Here is a 23,414-nt window from a genome sequence, read left to right on the forward strand (position 1 = left end):
AATTTTGGTATATAGATAATTATCTCTCATTATTTCAAAAAATTAAACTAGATCTGAAACTATGGATTTCTTTCCCGATCTCTCTCACTGCCAGAGTAAATCTAATCAAAACTATCATATTCCCGCGTCTTCTCTACCCCATACAAAACTTGCCCTTGTTCATAACAAATAGGGATTGTAGAAGCCTATATACCTCTGTCTCTAAATGTATCTGGCAAAATAAAAAACCTCGCATTTCATCGGCTAGATTAATGCAGAAACCACGGGCTGCTGGCCTATCATTGCCCAATATTAATCTTTATAATATTGCAGCGATGGTAAAAATTGCCATTGATTGGCTGGCAAATACAAATACATTTGTTTCTCTAGCACAGGAGTCCTTGCTGATTTACCCCTTCGCATTACCTGCGATTTTGCACTGTAAATCAGGTCAACTGCCGTCCAATGTTTCCTCATTAATTACAATCAAAAATATAGTCTTGGCATGGCATACATTTTGTAGATTTTTGGAAATAGATTTTTCAATTTCGGAGTTTCTCCCAATTAGGGGTAATCCGCTTTTCCCCCCCGGTTTACGTCAGAAAACTTTTAAAAATTGGGCTGAAAAAGGGCTAAACTAAATCTTACAATTAATTGGCGTAGATGAGAAAGTACTAGAAGGTGAAACCTTGCTTTCCCTTTTTCAATTACCAAGATCGGATTTATTTGCGTTCTTTCAGGTACGTCATTTTATTGTGTCACAGGGTTGGAGGTTCCCTTTATCGGTTGCATGGTCCGATATCAGAGGTTTAATACAGAAAGTTTTGGCAGGAGTCACCTCGATTTCACTAATGTATGACATAATGCTTTCTAAACAAACGCAAGGTCTTCGCAGCAGAATCAGCGATCACTGGAGTAGGTTAATCGGAGATACAGAGCCTGAGAGAATTACACAAAGCTTTAAATCCTTGGAAATTTGTAAAGTGCCCTCAACATGGAAAGAATCCCATATGAAATTAATAAACAATTTTTATCTCTATGCAGCGAAATTAGCTCGATTCTATCCATCTAGATCTGCTCATTGCCCTAGGTGTATGTATAAGGAAGCGGACCTACTACATATGTTATGGACTTGTCCTAAGATAAATCAGCTTTGGCTGAAATTTATATATTGGTTTAATAATTTATACGGTGTTACTGTCTCTCTCACGTTTCGGGACATTATCCTGCTGGTTGTTCCAGCGACTAGTGCGGACCGGCATTGGACCTGTTCCCTAAATATCTCCATATTAGCTGTTAGACAAAGCATTTTTAAAAAATGGAAAGTAAAAAAAGGCCCGGTACTATCTGAGATCTTCCATGTCATTCAAGATCAAATTATTTTCGAATCATATCATTTACAAGAGGCCTTTGAAGTTAGAATCAAAAAGTTTCTACTGGGGTGGTACCCTATTATTAACTCCTTTCCCAGGCCTATACAAAAACAGATTTTAGTGCCCTTTACATCTTCAGTAAGCTTCGCTGAAATGGTCATATTAAATCTCTTTCCACATACATGGATTTCTAATAGTACAGAAATTTAATATTATTTTGGTCCAGAGATAGGGGGTGAAGTGGGAAGATTAATAATTTTTTTTTTTTTCTCTTTCTTTTCTTCTTCTTTCTCTCTTTTCTTTTCTCTTTTTTTTCTTTTTTCTTCTGATGTATGGAAATTGGAAAATACCCAGCTCAGTGTACAAGTCTTGTTCGTATTGAGATGATGAATCAAACGTGACAATGTATACATGTCTTGTACTATATTATGTTTCTATTTTGTATTTTGTTTGACCTTGCCCTGTGAGGCAGAAAAGGTTTGATGTTATTGATTGTACACTGTATGGGTTTCAAAATAAATATTCAAAAAAAAAAAAAAAAAGCCTTCGCCTGGAGAAGTTAATGAATGTGCAGGAGCACAAATTACCGCTCCACTCGTAATCTAGCCCAAAAAAGCAAAGTCACTTACAATGATAGTTTAGACATTGTATATTAGATTACAAGTGGAGAACTACCAATAGTGCAGGTCAGGTGCATTTTACGTTACCCTTTTCACTGTCCTGTGCTAAGAATAGGGTTCAATCTGGTATTACAATTTAATGGTAAGAAAAGGTTTACCAGAACATGTTAAAGCCAGTGGCAGTTCTTTAACAAAGGCACAGTTCAAAGACACAGAACACATAAATATATAGAGCTGCTTGTCAGTGCCTGCACTGCCCTTTTTATCTCAACAGTGGTGCTACACGTGCGTTTGGGGGTGCATATCATACCCCGGCACCCCCATAGAACTATTTAATACAGCCAACATTTTTTTAGCATGACCTACACTTTAAATGGTGTGAATTGGTGAGTTAAGTGTTGTGTTCCAATGCAAACTCAAAATAGCACAGGAAAATTTAGAGATTTTGGAGACCTGAAGTAAATTTTTGAAAAGATATGTAACACCAGTAAATTATAGGGAAATAAAATATTTCACTCATATTGTTACATATTAAAGGACCAGTAAACACAGTAGATTTGCATAATTAGCAAATGCAAGATAACAAGACAATACAATAGCATTTACTCTGAATTTCAAATGAATAGTAGATTCTTTTCTAACACATTTCAAAGATATGTATATTTCCACTCCCCCTGTACCATGTGATAGCAATCAGCCAATCACAAATGCATATACGTATAGTCTGAGTTCTTGCACATGCTCAGTAGGAGCTGGTGACTCAAAAACGTGTAAATATAAAAGACTGTGCACATTTTTTTTAATGGAAGTAAATTGGAAAGTTGTTTAAAATTACATGCTGTATCTGAATCATGAAAATTTAATAAAACCTGAGTGTCCCTTTAAGTGTAAAAAAGGTTTATAATTTATTAAATAAATGTTTTAACAGTGATGGTATCCGACAAGGTGCTGGACTGGGAAGGACTTAAATATGTATATGTATGTGGGTATATGTGTATGTAGGTATGCAGGGTTTAAAATATATATTTCAATACAGGGGGAGGAGGGATAGGGAACTACACTACATAAAAAAATGTGGGGTGTGGGGCCCTTACTAACGATCACCAGAGGGTGGAAGGTGGGGGGACCAGCATATTGGCCACATGTGTTCTATGGGGTTAATGTTATGGGACTGAAAGTCATTTGATACCTTTCTGGTCCTCCCATTCTTTTGTCTTTCTTACAGTGTGGCATGGAGCTCCATCTTCCATGAATGAGCAACTTTCTTTTTTAATTTGACCATTTGAGAATAGTGGCAAAAGTCCCTCCTTTAGGATAGAAATGTATTTAACAGAATTTATGCTGCCAGCACACTCAACCAAGTTTGATCGTCCTATACCAAACCACTCCCCAAACTATAACAGACATGACACCATGTTTGACCGTTGGTTGTAGCCTGCTTATATCAAACTCCTGACTATGCCATTTCCAGACCCATACCCATCTGAAAACTAAGTAAATTCTGACTCTGCAAATCAGAAAAAAGTATGCTGTGCATCTCAAAAGTCCACTCTATCCTCTTCATAATATTACTCATTGTCTAAAGGGGCTTCCTCCTGGCTGCACGTCCATAATATCCAAGCTGTAAAAGATAATTTATTGCTGTTTATTGCTGTTCTTGGGCTAATCTGGAATCTTTCTGCCACTTCTGAAACTTTTAAACAAGGTTTGTTCTAAACAGATCTTTGAACAGTTTAAAGAAGTCTTTCAGAAGGCCCAGGTCAACCAGGTTGTGATGGTAGAAAGGGGTGTTTCAAAATTCCTAGCTAGAGATCACTACAAAATTAATAGTTTCTCTGGTTTTACTATTTATAGGTATGTGTTTGGGTTAAATTAACATTTTGTTTTATTCTATAAACTACTGACAGCATTTTTTCAAAATTCCAAATAAAAATATTGTAATTTAGAGCATTTATTTGCAGAAAATGACAACTGGTCAAAATAACAAAAAAGATGCAATATTTGAAACACGTTCATATTCACAGTATCATGCAATGTGGGAGGTATCACCTCCCTGATGAAAAGAAAATTGATAGTTAAATATCTTAAAAAAATAGAAGCATATATTGCCATCTTACAAGAAACTCACTTAAATCAAAAAGAGGTTAATGACTTGAAATATGGTTGAGTTGGGGAGGTGGTAGTAACACCTTGCTCCAAGAGAAAAAAGGAGTAGCAATTTTAAATAAAAATCTAAAGTATAACATACTTTCGCAAGACTAAGATATAGAAGAAAGATTTATCATATTAAAAATCGAAATATTGGGTTATGTTTATGTATTTCGTAATGTTTATGGGCCTAATAAATTTGACAAACAAGTTTGGGATAATTTGCCAATCAAAATTTTGAGTTACTCAGAAAATAATTTCATAGTGGCAGGTGATTTTAATCTTATTTCACAAATCCCAATAGACACATTTTCTATGGATTAAAAGAAAGTAAATATGGGGCCATACAAGAAAGAGGTAGTTTTGCTAAAATCATTTAAGAATACGTTGAACAAGTTTTATAGATCATTTTCTAGGATAGACCTTTTTAGGTACAGGAGAAACTATAAGGACAATGGTTAGTCGTGAATATTAAATCAGTCTGATCATGCACTGATCATAATGTAACTATACCATGTAAATAGATTAAATATAACATTTACAAACTTTCATTCCCCAGATATTAGGTTTCTAATATTAAATTAAAAAATTGGCTGAATAATAAATGGACGCAATATGTGGAATTTAATAAAGAGTACATGAATATGGTTGAAATATTCTGGAAGGCTTCTAAAGCTGTGTTACGAAGAGAGATCAAATCTTATCAAAATGAAAAAAAGGCTTAAAGGGACAGTCAAGTCCAAAATAAACTTTCATGATTCAAATAGGGCATGTAATTTTAAACAACTTTACAATTTACTTTTATCACCATTTTTGCTTTGTTCTCTTGGTATTCTTAGTTGAAAGCTAAACATAGGAGGTTCATATGCTAATTTCTTAGACCTTGAAGGCCACCTCTAATCTGAATGCATTTTTCACAGTTTTTCACCACTAGAGGGCATTAGTTTATGCGTTTCGTATAGATAACATTAAGTTCACGCACGTGAAGTTACCTAGGAGTGAGCACTGATTGACTAAAATGCAAGTCTGTCAAAAGAACTGAAATAAGGGGGCAGTTTGCAGAGGCTTAGATACAAGGTAATCACAGAGGTAAAACGTGTATTATTATAACTGTGTTGGTTATGCAAACCTAGGGAATGGGTAATGAAGGGATTATCTATCTTTTTAAACAAAAATTCTGGTGTTGACTGTCCCTTTAATATATATACAGTATATACAACTAGCCAATCTGGTCCTTAATGCTTATAATGCTTACCTGTGCTTATCAAATAGGAAGAATTGCGATATATATATAAAAAAGCTAGAGTGGAAAGAGAAAAATTTAATTTGCAGAGAATGTCTACTGAATGTTTGAGGACCAATGCCCACTTCTATAGATTTGTAAAGAAAACAGACACATATTTGTCAAAATTAATTAAACAGACTAAAGGATCTAATGTAATAAAGGCATTATCAGATATAGGTAAAAGATATATACATAATGAAGAAAATAAAGGTATATTTACTAATTGTTTTAAAAAGATTTATACAGCTGAAGATATTCATGAAGGTAATAAGATAGCATTTTGAAAAGAATGTTTACTGCCTCAAGTCTCTGCAGATAAATTAGAAAATGTAAACAGGCCTATTACAGATGAAGAGATATTAAAACAGCATCTCTTAATGAAGCACCAGGTCCGGATTACTTCATTTTGTAAAATGTTATCAGAAAATATTATTTCCACTTTAAAAAAGTTATTTAATGAATATTATATGGAAAGTAAAGAGATACCCAGCTATTTACTAAATCACTTGTGGCGTTAATTCCAAATAAAGAAAGAGACTAGTATAACACCACTAAGACTTAAACAGATTCTTCCAAACCTTATTCACCCATATCAGATTGGGATTATGAATAGTAGGTCCTCATAATCTAATTTAAGGAAGGTATTACTTATAGTGGATTATTTTTGGAAAAGAACAAAGGTTAATATCTATTGTACAGCCAAGGCTTTTATATTCATAGCCGCCGAAAAGGCATTTGATTTGATACAATGGAACCATTTATTTACAGTCTTAGAAAAATTTGGATTTAAAGATCAGTTTGTCCAATATATAAAACTACTTTATAGTAATCCTTTATCTGCTTTAATAATTAATGGGGATACCTCATCCAGCATAAAGCTATCAAAAAGAGCAAGACAGTGGTTTCCCCTATCCTCATTATAATTCAGTCTCTCTATTGAACATTTGCCCTGTGTATTAAGAAATAAAATTGAAGGCATAGTTTAAGGTACAAAGGAACTGCATATAGCTCTTTAGGCAGATGATTTATTAATATTTATACGGGATTCTTCAAATAATATTCCCAAGTTATGACAGACTTTGGAAAATGTCAACTTATTTACAGGTTACAAGATACATTTTTTAAAGACTGAAATCTTATGATGTAGGAAAATGTATAACACTTTTAAAGTACCCTTTAAGGAGTAGTGAAGTCAATGAAATACCTAAGAATTAATGATAGTGTCTGTCCTGATGAATGGTATGCCTTACATTTTAAAGTACTCTTGCCAAGGTTCAAATAAGATCTTAAGAATTGGGCTCACCTACCGCTATCTATTACTGGAAAAGCAAATATTATTAAAATTATTATTTTTCCCAAAATATTGTATATTATGCAAAATATAAGGATTTATTCTATTTTAATAGACTATTTAGAGGTTTTATATGGGGCTAATAGAAATCTAAATGATCTTTTTATAGACTTGCTAAAAAATAGAGTTTGCCGGTTTCAGCTTTGCTTCTGTATTGCAAAGATAGAAATAGATTGGATCATAGAGGCAGATAACTATTCTGTTTTGAGATAGAGAAGAACATATTTGCCCATTATCTTTAAAAGTGATTTTACACAATCAAGCAAAAAGTTTACTCAAAGAGATCAGAAAGATGAATACTATTAGAAATCCAGCTATTGCCTGGTTTAAGATGTGTAAATTATGGGAAGGGGATTCTCCGAAGATCTACATATAATAGGCAATTTATAATTTACTGAGGTAATTAACTAACATTTGAGAGATGGAAGAGGAATGGACATGAATATGTATCTCAACTGTTAGAAAGGGATGAATTTCATGTTAAGTTATTTGAAGATTTAAAGCAAAAATATAATATTATGAATAATGACTTTTTTTTTTGCATATCTTCAAGTTTATCATTTGGTAGATACTATTAAGAATAAATATGGTATTAGAGATTATTGGCAACATTTAGAAACTGGCTTTAACCAGTATAGAAATGACAACCGCTCTTTTGCATTTTGGTACATATTAGTGCTTCAAAAAGAAGGCGGAAAAAATCTGGATAGAATTTGTCAGTTATGGGGAAAAGACCATATTAGTATTAACACCGATATTACAAAAAAAGTATAGAGTATGGTCAACTATTCTTGCCTTTTCATGGGGAGAATCACATATTAAACTGATCAATAAAACTTATCTAAATCCCAGCATAATGTCTAAATTAAATTTCATATTTTTATGTTCCAGATGTAGTAGCTTAGATGAAAATATAATTCATTGTATATGGAAATGCACTAAAGTGAATCATTTTTGGCAAAAGTGTGTTTACAAAACAACATATACATCTACAAGTTGAAGATATTTTGTTGCTTAAAGGGACAGTCAAGTCCAAAAAAAACTTTCATGATTTAAATAGGGAATGTAATTTTAAACTTTCCAATTTACTTGTATCACCAATTTTGCTTTGTTCTCTTGGTATTCTTAGTTGAAAGCTAAACCTAGGAGGTTCATATGCTAATTTCTTAGACCTTGAAGACTGCCTCTAATCTGAATGCATTTTGACCACTAGAGGGTATTAGTTCATGTGTTTCATATACAGTGGGGCAAAAAGTATTTAGTCAGCCACCAATTGTGCAAGTTCTCCCACTTAAGAAGATGAGAGAGGCCTGTAATTTTCAACATAGGTATACCTCAACTATGAGAGACAAAATGTGGAAACAAATCCAGATAATCACATTGTCTGATTCGGAAATAATTTATTTGCACATTATGGTGGAAAATAAGTATTTGGTCACCTACAAACAAGCAAGATTTCTGGCTCTCACAGACCTGTATCTTCTTCTTTAAGAGGCTCCTCTGTCCTCCACTCATTACCTGTATTAATGGCACCTGTTTGAACTTGTTATCAGTATAAAAGACACCTGTCCACAACCTCAAACAGTCACACTCCAAACTCCACTATGGTGAAGACCAAAGAGCTGTCGAAGGACACCAGAAACAAAATTGTAGACCTGCACCAGGCTGGGAAGACTGAATCTGCAATAAGCAAGCAGCTTGGTGTGAAGAAATCAACTGTGGGAGCAATAATTGGAAAATGGAAGACATACAAGTTCACTGATAATCTCCCTCAATCTGGAGCTCCACGCAAGATTTCACCCAGTGGGGTCAAAATGATCACAAGAACAGTGAGCAAACATCCCAGAACCACACGGGGGGGACACCTAGGGAATGACCTGCAGAGAGCTGGGACCAATGTAACAAAGGCTTCCATCAGTAACACACTATGCCGCCAGGAACTCAGATCCTGCAGTGCCAGACGTGTCCCCCTGCTTAAGCCAATACATGTCCGGGCCCATCTGAAGTATGCTAGAGAGCATTTGGATGATCCAGAAGCAGATTGGGAGAATGTCATATGGTCAGATGAAACCAAAGTAGAACTGTTTGGTAGAAACACAACTTGTCGTGTTTGGAGGAGAGAGAATGCTGAGTTGCAACCAAAGAACACCATACCTACTGTGAAGCATGGGGGTGGCAACATCATGCTTTGGGGCTGTTTCTATGCAAAGGGAACAGGACGACTGATCTGTGTACATGAAAGAATGAATGAGGCCATGTATCGTGAGATTTTGAGTGCAAACCTCCTTCCATCAGCAAGGGCATTGAAGATGAAACGTGGCTGGGTCTTTCAGCATGACAATGATCCCAAACATACCGCCCGGGCAACGAAGGAGTGGCTTCGTAAGAAGAATTTCAAGGTCCTGGAGTGGTCTAGCCAGTCTCCAGATCTCAACCCCATAGAAAATCTTTGGAGGGAGTTGAAAGTCCATGTTGCCCAGCGACAGCCCCAAAACATCACTGCTCTAGAGGAGATCTGCATGCAGAAATGGGCCAAAATACCAGCAACAGTGTGTGACAACGTTGTGAAGACTTACAGAAAATGTTTGACCTCTGTCATTGCCAACAAAGGATATATAAAAAAGTATTGAGATTAACTTTTGGTATTGACCAAATACTTATTTTCCACCATAATTTGCAAATAACTTCTTTCCAAATCAGACAATGTGATTGTCTGGATTTGTTTCCACATTTTGTCTCTCATAGTTGAGGTATACCTATGATGAAAATTACAGGCCTCTCTCATCTTCTTACGTGGGAGAACTTGCACAATTGGTGGCTGACTAAATACTTTTTTGCCCCACTGTAGATAACATTGAGCTCAGGCACATGAAGTTACCCTGGAGTGAGCACTGGTTGGCTAAAATGCAAGTCTGTCAAAACAACTGAAACAAGGGGGCAGTTTGCAGAGGCTTAGATACAAGTTAATCACAGAGGTATAAAGTGTATTTCTATAACAGTGTTGGTTATGCAAAACTGGGGAATGGATAATAAAGGGATTATCTTTCTTTTTAGACAACAAAAATTCTGGATTTGACTATTCCTTTAAAGATTCTTCAAGGAAAGAAAATGTTAGCTCGGAGTTTATAAATTGGGCTATTCTCTGGTATATCATTTTTCAAATTGGAAAGCAAAAAAAAGAACCTAGCTTAGCTAGATTTATAGCTAAAATTAGAAACCATATGGTAATTGAACAATACAATTTTTTAATTAATACAGAATTAGAGGTTAAGAAGTTATTCTTAAAATGGATAGCCTTTATTAAAATATTGGATATACAGAGGCAATACATCTCTCCATTTAGAAATTCTGAATATATTCAGAATGCTATTGTAGGGGGGAACTCAAAAGGAGAAGGAGAGTAGTATTCGAGTATTTTTTTTTCTCTTTCTTCTTCTTTCTCTCTGTTTATAAAAGAAATATAACAAATAAATATTTATAATACTTTCACGGTATTAGGCATAGAGTTTGCATTTATTTTATGGAATATTATGACATGCATTTTCTCATTTTGGGCCAGATTACAAGTAGAGCGCAAACGTTTGCAAGCAAGCGATATCAGTTTTTTGAGCTCTTTTGCATGCACCTTAAATTGCGCTGGTATTATGAGTTGAAAGTAAACATGATCGCTTGAGCGCAATCACGATATACGCTAGAATGATTACCACGACTTCAGAGATGCGATTAACTGTTTTGCGAAACATAAAAGTTGCACAAAACACCTCAAAAATACATTACAAAGTACTGTTACACCCACAATAACACAATCTGATAAAAAATATATATAAAAAATATTGCACACAAAAGTTATAAAGGCTCAAAGATATGAGATCTAAGGTGGCAGGCAAATGGCTTTAATATTGATGTACATACATATACATCTCTAAAGTTGGATATGTATTTATATATATATATATATGTGTGTACAGATGTATTTATGTTTTTATATGTGTATATATATATATATATATGTATTTACAGACATATATACACATATAAACTCATAAATACATATGTAGATATATAAAGACATATATATATATATATATATATATATATATATATATATATATATATGTGTGTGTGTGTGTGTATTGGAGCCCTTTGCAGTTAAGTAGATGAAAACATGAAAAAAAACATATTCATGCAATATTCATATTTAATAAACTGTTATACAGTGTTAGTACTGTAAAAATTTGACATTCCAATGTTCTGCACACATCAAAATATGTTCTATGCATTTATAAAAAGATATTCTTATATATATCTGTACATATCTATACCTATATATAATCATTTATATATAAAGGTATAGATATATGTTGTAACAAAATACCATCAGATATATGTAGAAATATTTAGCACAATTATGATAACTTTTAATACCAGTGCAACCGGACACGTGCAAATATTTTACTTCTAGAGCAATTAGCGCTCTAGAGAAAGTGATAAATAGCGCTCCACTTGTAATTTAACCCATTATACAGGGAGTGCAGAATTATTAGGCAAATGAGTATTTTGACCACATCATCCTCTTTATGCATGTTGTCTTACTCCAAGCTGTATAGGCTCGAAAGCCTACTACCAATTAAGCATATTAGGTGATGTGCATCTCTGTAATGAGAAGGGGTGTGGTCAAATGATATCAACACCCTATATCAGGTGTGCATAATTATTAGGCAACTTCCTTTCCTTTGGCAAAATGGGTCAAAAGAAGGACTTGACAGGCTCAGAAAAGTAAAAAATAGTGAGATATCTTGCAGAGGGATGCAGCACTCTTAAAATTGCAAAGCTTCTGAAGCGTGATCATCGAACAATCAAGCGTTTCATTCAAAATAGTCAACAGGGTCGCAAGAAGCGTGTGGAAAAACCAAGGCGCAAAATAACTGCCCATGAACTGAGAAAAGTCAAGCGTGCAGCTGCCAAGATGCCACTTGCCACCAGTTTGGCCATATTTCAGAGCTGTAACATCATTGGAGTGCCCAAAAGCACAAGGTGTGCAATACTCAGAGACATGGCCAAGGTAAGAAAGGCTGAAAGACGACCACCACTGAACAAGACACACAAGCTGAAACGTCAAGACTGGGCCAAGAAATATCTCAAGACTGATTTTTCTAAGGTTTTAAGGACTGATGAAATGAGAGTGAGTCTTGATGGGCCAGATGGATGGGCCCGTGGCTGGATTGGTAAAGGTCAGAGAGCTCCAGTCCGACTCAGACGCCAGCAAGGTGGAGGTGGAGTACTGGTTTGGGTTGGTATCATCAAAGATGAGCTTGTGGGGCCTTTTCGGGTTGAGGATGGAGTCAAGCTCAACTCCCAGTCCTACTGCCAGTTTCTGGAAGACACCTTCTTCAAGCAGTGGTACAGGAAGAAGTCTGCATCCTTCAAGAAAAACATGATTTTCATGCAGGACAATGCTCCATCACACGCGTCCAAGTACTCCACAGCGTGGCTGGCAAGAAAGGGTATAAAAGAAGAAAATCTAATGACATGGCCTCCTTGTTCACCTGATCTGAACCCCATTGAGAACCTGTGGTCCATCATCAAATGTGAGATTTACAAGGAGGGAAAACAGTACACCTCTCTGAACAGTGTCTGGGAGGCTGTGGTTGCTGCTGCACGCAATGTTGATGGTGAACAGATCAAAACACTGACAGAATCCATGGATGGCAGGCTTTTGAGTGTCCTTGCAAAGAAAGGTGGCTATATTGGTCACTGATTTGTTTTTGTTTTGTTTTTGAATGTCAGAAATGTATATTTGTGAATGTTGAGATGTTATATTGGTTTCACTGGTAAAAATAAATAATTGAAATGGGTATATATTTGTTTTTTGTTAAGTTGCCTAATAATTATGCACAGTAATAGTCACCTGCACACACAGATATCCCCCTAAAATAGCTATAACTAAAAACAAACTAAAAACTACTTCCAAAACTATTCAGCTTTGATATTAATGAGTTTTTTGGGTTCATTGAGAACATGGTTGTTGTTCAATAATAAAATTAATCCTCAAAAATACAACTTGCCTAATAATTCTGCACTCCCTGTATTTACAGTATGTAGTATCCCAGACGGGGATATAAAGGCGCGCTGTCAGAATACAAAAGGGGGAGGGGATGGGAAAAAACAGGGGCTAGTGATATAATTCAAGACAATAAAATATTAATAACAAAATAAAATACTGTGTCCCACTTTAGCAGTGTGATCGCAATAATTAATGTTCATGTATGAAAAATCACCGCCTGTTGTTTCTTGGCAGGGCAGCTCCTCTTGGTCCCAGAGAGCAGGGATGTCACTGTTACAAGATACAAAAAATGGAAAAGAGGGCGCCAAATAGCGTGATATCGTTTTCTTCAAAGTGAAAGATATTTAACAAAATATTGCGCTTACCAGAAATAGTTGCACTGTACTCTGACCAGTGCAAAATCGCCTGCTGGCACTTTAATCAGCAGCCAGTACACTTTACATTGATAGACTTTCTCAGGATATCCCTTCCCTTTTTGATAAATCAGCTCCGTGAGTGTATTAACCTTAGAAAATAAAAAGAAGGCTCCACATAGCGTAATATTATCTTTTCTAGGAAATGGAGTAAACAGGTAATATGCTTACCAAAGGTTGTTGCACTGTGCTATGACCAGTGCAGTCTCGCCTGCTAGCACTTTGACAGCGGCTAGTACACTGTGTTATAGTGAGTCCTCTCAGAATCTTTCTGTTGTCTTTCGTATACGGCTCTGCATAGAGTACCTTCAGCGAGCAGCAGCTGTACAGTTATACACATACACATTATATACACATTATATTTACAGAGCTGACATAATGAAGGTACAGTATCCCACAAAAGTGAGTGCACCCCTCACATTTTTGTAAATATTTTATTATATCTTTTCATGTGACAACACTGAAGAAATTACACTTTGCTACAATGTAAAGTAGTGAGTGTACAGCCTGTATAACAGTGTTAATTTGCTGTCCCCTCAAAATAACTCAACACACAGCCATTAATGTCTAAACCATTGGCAACAAAAGTGAGTACACCCCTAAGTGGAAATGTCCAAATTTAGCCCAAAGTGTCAATATTTTGTGTGGCCACCATTATTTTCCAGCACTGCCTTAACCCTCTTCTTGGGCATGGAGTTCACCAGAGCTTCACAGGTTGCCACTAGAGTCCTCTTCCACTCCTCCATGACGACATCACGGAGCTGGTGGATGTTAGAGACCTTGCACTCCCCCACCTTCTGTTTGAGGATGCCCACAGATGCTCAATAGGGTTTAGATCTGAGACATACTTGGCCAGTCCATCACCTTTACCCTCAGCTTCTTTAGCAAGGCAGGGGTCATCTTGGAGGTGTGTTTGGGGTTGTTATTATGTTGGAATACTGCCCTGCGGCCCAAAGACAACCTCTGGATATGACGCTGAGCACATGCACTCAACTTCTTTAGTCGACCATGGCAAGGCCTGTTCTGAGTGGAACCTGTCCTGTGAAACCGTTGTTGAACTTCCAGTGACCAGTGTGAGAAACTGTGAGAGCAATAACACCAAATTTGACACACCTGCTCCCCATTCACACCTGAGACCTTGTAGTGTACTCACGTTTGTTGCCAACGGTTTAGACATTAATGGCTGTGTGTTGAGTTTTTTTGGGGGGACAGCAAATGTACACTGTTATACAGGCTGTACACTCACTAATTTACTTTGAAGCAAAGTGTCATTTCTTCAGTGTTGTCACATGAAAATATAGAATAAAATATTTACAAAAATGTGAAGGGTATACTTTTGTGAGATACTGTTTATGCAAATATCAGGGAATGAAAGCAGTGTTTTTTTGGATAATTTATTATTTCCAACTATTTGTACTTGCTTGAATTTGTAATTGCCTAGTTAAATTTAAATAATTTTACTTTGTTTACCAATATTCATTTTTTTAAATTGTTTTTTATTGAATACAAAATCAGACATAGAAAAATAAAAATACATGCAATACTGTACAGATGTATGCAGAAGGTGTTTGTTTCATGTCAATAGTTGTCAACTTTGCATGATGTCTCTGATGTTTACATTTTCCGTTCTAGAGAGACCAGGAAGGTAAAATAAATTAAATTAACTTATGATGAATTGGAGGCACCAGCCAGTTGAAAGTGACTAAAGGAGAAGAAGAGAGTGGAATGAGACTAGAGGAAGTAGAGGAGATGAGAGTCAGGTAGAGAGAAAGGAAAATTGATAGAAAAGGAGGAGGTGGGGGCAAGGGATAGTTGATGTAAAGTGTCATTGGGGGTCAGGTATGCAGTGAGGTGGTAGGCTTTGGCTCGTGGGTTCGTTCAGTTAAGTGTCTCATGGTCTAAGTCTCACTAAGAGATTGTTCCAAGCAGAATTTAACGTCTAGAAAATAATTTAGTTTTTTTATTCCTTATAAGGTCACTATATTCTTCTAGCGTAAGTAATTCCGTGGTTCTATCCAGCCAAGATTGATTGTCTAGATGGGGTGGTTTTGGATTTCCAATGTTGGGCTATTAGTGAATGTGCTCCATTAAGCCCAATTTTTAGGAGGAGTAATTGTAGTTTACAGTGGAACTTTGGTAGGTCATTTAATAGAGCCATTTGGAGGGTCAGTTTGAGATTGTTTTTAAATATTTTGCGGAAGTGAGACTCCACATTTATCCAAAAGGGTTCAATTAAAGGGCAATGCCACCATATATGTAATAAGCTTCCAACGTCCCCACAGACTCTCCAGCACCTCTGGGAGGCCTCCGGATAGATGGTATTCAGCCTTGATGGGGTAAGATAGCATATCATTAACAGACTGTGGTTTAGTTCCAGTATTTGTGGGGAAACTGATGATTTGTGAGTGTTGTTAAACATTCTGTGCCATGTTTTAGTATCTATTTGAGTGTCTAGGTCTTTTTGCCATCCATTTGTGTAAGAGTGTCAGTGGCGGCTCGTGTGTTATTTAAATGGGGGTTCACTATGTGTATATATGACAGGTACACACACATATATATATATATATATATATATATATATATATATATATATACACGCGCGCGCACACACATATATATATATATATATATATATATACACATATATATATAAACATACACACACACACATATATATATATATATATATGTGTGTGTGTGTGTGTGTGTGTGTGTATGTATGTGTATATATATATATATATATATATATATATACACATACATACACACACACACACCTACAATCTTTTAATATATATCATTGGATTTTTTGTGTCACTTTTAAACATTTGGCACACTCCTAACTACTAATCTTAACTAAGGCTCCCACAGCAAGCAACAAGGGGTTAAGTGTTAGGGCATCATGCTGAGGCACACAGAGGAATGCAGGAGATCATATTACCAGTGCTGCTCTGCTGTAAGGGATTTCAGCCCAGACAATTACAGTTCTCCTGTCAGTGTGCAAGCCGCTCGTACATGCTGTAGCATGGGCTCCCAGCCTGGCCGTGACTTTATTGAAAAAGCAGCTCCTTGTGCAGCACTCAGGAGGAGGTGACAACTGCTAGTATTGTTTGTTTACAAAGTAGACAGTTTATACTGCACTGAGTCCTGCACAAGGAGCTGCTTTTTCAATAAAGTCACGGCCAGATAGTGAACCATAAGGGTCAATATATGTATGAGCCATTCACACACTATGTGTCTCTATAGTGTCATAAAATGCACCGGACACAGCATGTTCCCTCCCTCACCTCACTCTGCTGCAGCTCTGCCTCAAGTGAACGTTTTAAAAAGACATAAATATTTGTATGATTTTTCTAACTTACTTTTTTTATTCAGCTAAACTTTGCTGCTGTTTCACTTTGAGGTTTTCCAGCCTTTTATATTTCCAATACAGAAAACGCTGGAAAACTTCAAAGTATAACAGCAGCAAAGTTCAGCTGAATAAAAAAAATGTAAGTAAAATCATACAAATATTTATGTATTTTCAATATCCAGCTCACAGAATATCACAGAGGGACAAGTCTCCCACTCACCTCCACTGAAGTCTCAAACACTGCATGCGGGACTAGAAGGAAAGAGCTGAGTAGCGTGAGACAGGTTGCAAAGCGGCAAAACACTTTAACTGTCACTCTGTCAGTTTAATAAATAAATAAAAAAAACTATAATGGTCTGCTAAATTAAGGGGGGAATTGGGAAAGAAACTAATATTAAGGTCTACTTACTTAATAAAAAAACTAAACGTCTGCTACATGCCCTGCACCCAGAAGTGCATGTTCTGGGAGTCGGGCGATATGAATTCCTGTGGCGTGATGACATCACGTATTAGCCCCACCTCCCTGCTCCCTCACAGTGCTCACACTGTCTATCGCACACACAGACTTGTGCGATTAAGACAGTATAGGGATGGGTAACGGCTGGGAGTAGGCTGCAGGCAATTCTAATACACTACAGAAATGACAGGCATCAGGCTATAACCGCACGTGCGGTTAAATAAAAAAAAAAAAAGTTACAAACATTTTTTTTATTTTTTTAAAAAAAACACTTTGGCTTTTAATTTTTGGGCTAGAAATTATTGAAAAAAATATATATTTTAATAATTTTTTTATATTTTATTAAAAATTAATTTTTATATTTTATTAAAAATGTTTAGTTTTTTTTCCCTTCATTTGGGCTGGAGGCTGGGAGGCTCACGTGCGCCAGTGCACAAATGGAGGAGCCTCCACTGAAGAGTGTAGATCTATGGAACTGTGGATTTGCAAGAGTTTATGAGATAGTGATAATGGGCTCTTGACAATGTCACTTCTCAAAAATAAAGACTCAAAGGGGAAAGAGGTCTGAGTAAGTTGAGTTTGTGTTGTGAAGAAGCTAGGAAATGTTTTAACTGTGTAATCTTAATTCAGGAGGAGAATCTCCTCCCTGTCTGCTTTTCAAGTCATTCCCTGGGTAAGAGGATCCCACCATCAGTCAACTTAGCCAATGGGATTGAGAAGCCCCATTCCAAAGTCCTCCCATAGCTATTATCTAGTCCACCTGTTAATTCTGCGTTAAGAGGGATTGGGAACATGGGTAATTGTGTTGTGGAGATGCCTCTTTTAGAAGAGAGGATTGTTCCCCAAGTGTCGAATAGATGTTTATGGAGGTCTAGGTTGTAGAAGAGGGTGGGTCTATTGTCTTTAGGCACCCAGCAGAGAACCCCGGCGTTTGTCACTCTTAGAAGATGTGAGTCTAGGGCGACCCAGGCTTTGGTTTCTATCGCACCATGCCAGTCTAGGATCCTTTATAAGACCACATACTCATAATATGAGCGTATATCTGAAAGGCCCAGACCGCCTTCTCTATTGCACCTATAGAGAGTGCATTTAGTATTCATTTTTAAACCACACAATACTAATGTTTTAACTTAGCAATTGTTCAGAAATCAATATTTGGTGGAATATCCCTGATTTTCAATCACAGCTTTCATGCGTCTTGGGATGCTCTTTCACATTGCTGTTGGTTGACTTTGTGCCACTCCTGGTGCAAAAATTCAAGTTGTTTGATGGCTTGTGACCATCCATCTTCACTTTGATCACATTCCAGAGGTTTTCAATGGGGCTCAGGTCTGGAGATAGGGCTGGCCATGACATGGTCCTGATTTGGTGGTTCTCCATCCACACCTTGATTTACCTGGCTGTGTGGCATGGAGCCTTGTACTGCTCAAAAAAAAAACAATCCTCAGAGTTGGGGAACATTGTCAGAGCAGAAGGAATTTTGCGGCGCTAAACAACCCCAAAAATTACGTCATTATGAATAATCTAGCATTTTTTTTTGTCCATAGGGCTCAATCTATAGGTTTGCATAGGACATTGCCCTTAGTGCCTATTTAGTGATGATCAAAAACATAAGCTTCATATGGTACGAGAAATGTAAGCAATTGCATAGAAAACTCACATTCCCCACATCTGTCTGCAGCATGAATATGTTCATATGCAGTGTAGGTTATCACATGCACTTTGCACATTTTCAAGAAGCTTTTTTTATGAGATGAGCCTTGAGGACCCTATGTATTCCTTTTGCTCTGTTTTATGTTTCATATATACAGTATTTTATTGTTTCCCACAAGGCTAGATTAAGTGGAGTGTTAATTTATCCGTTTGTGGAGCGCAATAAATAACCAGCCATTAGCGCTCAGAAAATTAATCAGAGATCAGATCTCTGGTTAATTTTCTAAAAGTGCCCAATTTTATATACACATATTAACACATAAATATATATGTATATATTCATTTACATATATACTTTAAATCGCTGAGCTACTTACCCCTGTCGCTGCGCTTAGGTTCTGTGCCGTGTCTGACCGCACCAGAATGAGGATCCCATTGGAGCCTATGGAAGCGCGCTCTCATGAGAGCAATGCGAACATGCAATGTGAACGTGAGGTCCCATTCGCATTACACCTAACTCGTAATATCAGCGCACATTAGAGTGCACTGGTATTGCTCAGTTTAGCACAAATATCGCTGTAGGGTAAGCAATATTTTGCGCTCAACTCGTAATCTGGCCCACAATCTTTATACTATTATCATCACTGACATATACAACAAAACCAAAACTGGCAATTTTTTGTTTTTTTTTAAATTGGCTTAATTTAACAATAACCTCTATGTGTTGTAGTGTACTCTGGCAACCAATGGGTTAAAACATTGATGATGTAATTGCCTAAATCCCAGGGCCCTGAGAGGCAGACAAGAAGCAGACTGGAAAAATGTGTCATGTTTCCTTTTTAAGCTTTCCCACTCCAGCACTTTGCTTATCTTACTTTGTAAACATTCCGATATTTACAGTAAATAAATGCTCGAAGGGTTATGGCAGAGAAATGTATAGTTTAAAACACAGCAAATATTTATAAATTCCTTGATTACAGCTGCCTCAAATATAAGAAAAGCTATGGATAAACATTGCTTAAAGTACATGACACTGGTGGATAACAGGGAAGTACGAACAACCATAGAAATGATTATCGTGTTTGAAGATTTAAGAACAAAAAATTAAATTTAAAGTGGAACATCCATTTACAATTCCTTGGACACTGTAATTTACCACATTTAGGCCTAGATTACAAGTGGAGCGCAATCAGTATTGCAATGTAGAGTGTGTTATCTTGAGCTCGATCTAGGCTGACCATATGGCCGCTTTAAGAAGGAACACATATGGAAAATACATATGTGAGGGTTCTTATACAAAACATTTCTATTTAAACAGCCCTGAAAACAGCCCTGACATATGTATTTTTCATATGTGTCCCTTTTTAAAGCGGCAATATGGTCAGCCTAGCTCGATCTAACGCAAAGAATAAAGAACAATTTCGTTTCAGATGTGGATAGTTAAAAATGTTAACCAAAGCAGTATAACAGTCCTCATAGCACTCGTGAAACAAGTGTCAAGTGTTGTGCTTTAGAACAAGCCAAAATACTGTTGTCAAATTTAGCACTTTTTAAGGCCTGAGGTAAAAGATTTTCTCTTACTAGTTTGAATAACAAAACATTTATCAGTGATATCAGCAAATGGCTACAGGGGAAAGTATGTCTGTTTGCAGATGATACACAAATTTTTAATAGAGTAGATGTTCCGGGGGCAGTGGACACAATGAAAGTGATATAAAAAATTGGACAAATGACTGGGATCTAAAGTTTAATGGGACAGTATACACCAATTTTCATATAACTGCATGTAATAGACACTACTATATACTATAAAGAAGATTATGCACAGATAATAATCTAAAAATCCAGTATAAAAAACTTTTAAAAACTTACATAGAAGCTCCCAGTTTAGCACTGTTGATGAGGTTAGGTTGGGAGACCCACTGAAAGGGGCTGGGAAAACAGGAACAGAAGACACCCCCCTGCAAATGAAAAGACAGATTATACAAACAGGAGCCGCAGGAATCTGTAGACACCAGTATACATCTAAAATTTGGGGGCTTGGTTAGGAGTCCGAAAATCAGAGCAATGTTATTTAAAAATAAGCAAAACTATTCATTTAAAAAAAACAAAAAACTTTATGGGCTATATAAATAGATCATCTACAAAACATTTATGCAAAGAAAAAACGAGTGTATAATGTCCCTTTAAAGGGACATTATACACTCATTTTTTCTTTCCATAAATGTTTTGTAGATGATCTATTTATATAGCCCATAAAGGTTGGTTTTTTTTTTAAATGTATAGTTTTGCTTATTTTTTAATAACATTGCTCTGATTTTCAGACTCCTAACCAAGCCCCAAAGTTTTATGTGAATACTGTCAGCTACCTTCTCCAGCTTGCTCCTGCTTGTGTAAAGGGTCTTTTCATATGCAAAAGAAGGGGGAGGGGGGAGTGTCTTATTTGCCACTTGCAGTGGGCTTTCCAGCTACCTTTTATAGAGAGCTAAACTGACTAAGCTTCTAAGTAAGTTTTTAAACAGTTTTATACTGGATTTTTTTTTTATCAGTATCTGTGCATCCTATTCTTTATAGTAGTGTCTATTACATGCAGTTATATGAAAATTAGTGTATACTGTCCCTTTAAGTACTGTCTGTAGTTCTGGCCATATTTCCAGAAGGATATAAACAAACAGGAATCTGTGCAAAGGAGGGCTGCTAAAATGGTAAAGGGTCTAAAAAGTAAAACGTACCAGGAGAGGCTCAATGACCGAAATATGTATAGCTTAGAGGAGAGAAGGGAAAGAGGTGATATGATAGCAACTTTCAAGTATATTGAAATTCTTAGTAAGGCTGAGACTACTGAGAGAGTATTTTACATAAAACGTTAAATTCAAGAACAAACTGAAGGGGAGTAGATTCAGGAGTAATTTACGGAAGCACTTCTTTACAGAAAGGGTGATGGATTCATGGAATAAACATCCACAAGAGGTGGTAATGACAAACACTGTGGGGGACTTCAAGAATGTCTGGGATAAGCATAAGGATATTCTACAAACTAGATAAGTTAATATTTTAAAACATATTTGGCAGACTTGTTTGGCCTATTGTTCTTATCTGCTGTCAAAATCTATATTTCTATGAAAAAAAATAATTTAAATTATATTTACACATAATACTTACGATAAAGGTTTATTAATTAAAAGAAGGTTTTGTGGCTAAAGTATATGGATACTGCATATGACCAGGGGCAGGAATGGCAAGGGGTCAAAGGTGTATGTGTGTGTATCTGTATGTATGTGTGTGTATCTGTATGTATGTGTGTGTATCTGTATGTATGTGTGTATCTGTATGTATGTGTGTGTATCTGTATGTATGTGTGTGTATCTGTATGTATGTGTGTATCTGTATGTATGTGTGTGTATCTGTATGTATGTGTGTGTATCTGTATGTATGTGTGTATCTGTATGTATGTGTGTGTATCTGTATGTATGTGTGTGTATCTGTATGTATGTGTGTATCTGTATGTATGTGTGTGTATCTGTATGTATGTGTGTGTATCTGTATGTATGTGTGTATCTGTATGTATATGTGTGTGTGTGTATCTGTGTGTATCTGTATGTATGTGTGTGTATCTGTATGTATGTGTGTATCTGTATGTATGTGTGTGTATCTGTATGTATGTGTGTGTATCTGTATGTATGTGTAAAATGCTTTATGCTTAACCCCTTAACGACCAAGGACGTGCCAGGTACATCCTGCAAAAACTGTCAGTTAGTGACAATGGACGTACCTGGCACGTCCTTGGTCTAATTGAGTGCTGGAAGCGATTACGATTGCTTCCAGCAGCTCTCAGGGTATTGCAGTGATGCCTTGATATTGAGGCATCCTGCAAAACCCCTTTTCAAGCATTTGATACAGAGAGAGCCACTCTGTGGCCCTCTCTGCACCGGTAGCAATGGTGCCGATCGTTGGTGGGTGGGAGCTTAGCAGGGAGGGGGGTGGGCAGCCCATCACTACCGGCATCCGGTTCCTGCAAGTGCAATGTGCAGCAATGTGCAGCAACCATTGCTACCAATGATTCCTGAATTGTAGGAGAGAGGGAGGGGGGAATTTTTTTTTTTTACAAATAAATAAGTAAAAAAGGATCTGGGAGGGGATGGGGAAGGGGGGTATTGAGGGGGGCAGCTACACTACAGAAAAAGCTCTATTATATATATATATATATATATATATATATATATAAACATTGTTTTTGGGGGCAAACTGGGTACTGTTAGCCCTGCAAGCTTCCTACAAGCTACCTAATTAACCCCTTCACTGCTAGGCATAATACAAGTGTGCTGTGCAGTGGCATTTAGCGCCCTTCTAATTGCCAAAAAGTAACGCCAAAGCCATATATGTCTGCTATTTCTAAACAAAGGGGATCCCAGAGAAGCATTTACAACCATAATTGCACAAGCTGTTTGTAAATAATTTCAGTGAGAAACTTAAAGTTTGTGAAAACATTTGTAAAAAAAGTAAACAATTTTTTTTATTTAATCGCTTTTGGCGGTGTAATGGTGGCATGAAATATAACAAAATGGGCCTAGATCAATACTTTGGGTTGTCTACTACACTACTCTAAAGCTAAAAGTAACCCTACAAGTTCCCTAATTAACCCCTTCACTGCTGGGCATAATACACGTGTGGTGCGCAGAAGCATTTAGTGGCCTTCTAATTACCAAAAAGCAACGCCAA

This window comes from Bombina bombina, chromosome 3, assembly GCF_027579735.1.
Source record: "Bombina bombina isolate aBomBom1 chromosome 3, aBomBom1.pri, whole genome shotgun sequence".
NCBI classification, from domain to species: Eukaryota; Metazoa; Chordata; class Amphibia; order Anura; family Bombinatoridae; genus Bombina; species Bombina bombina.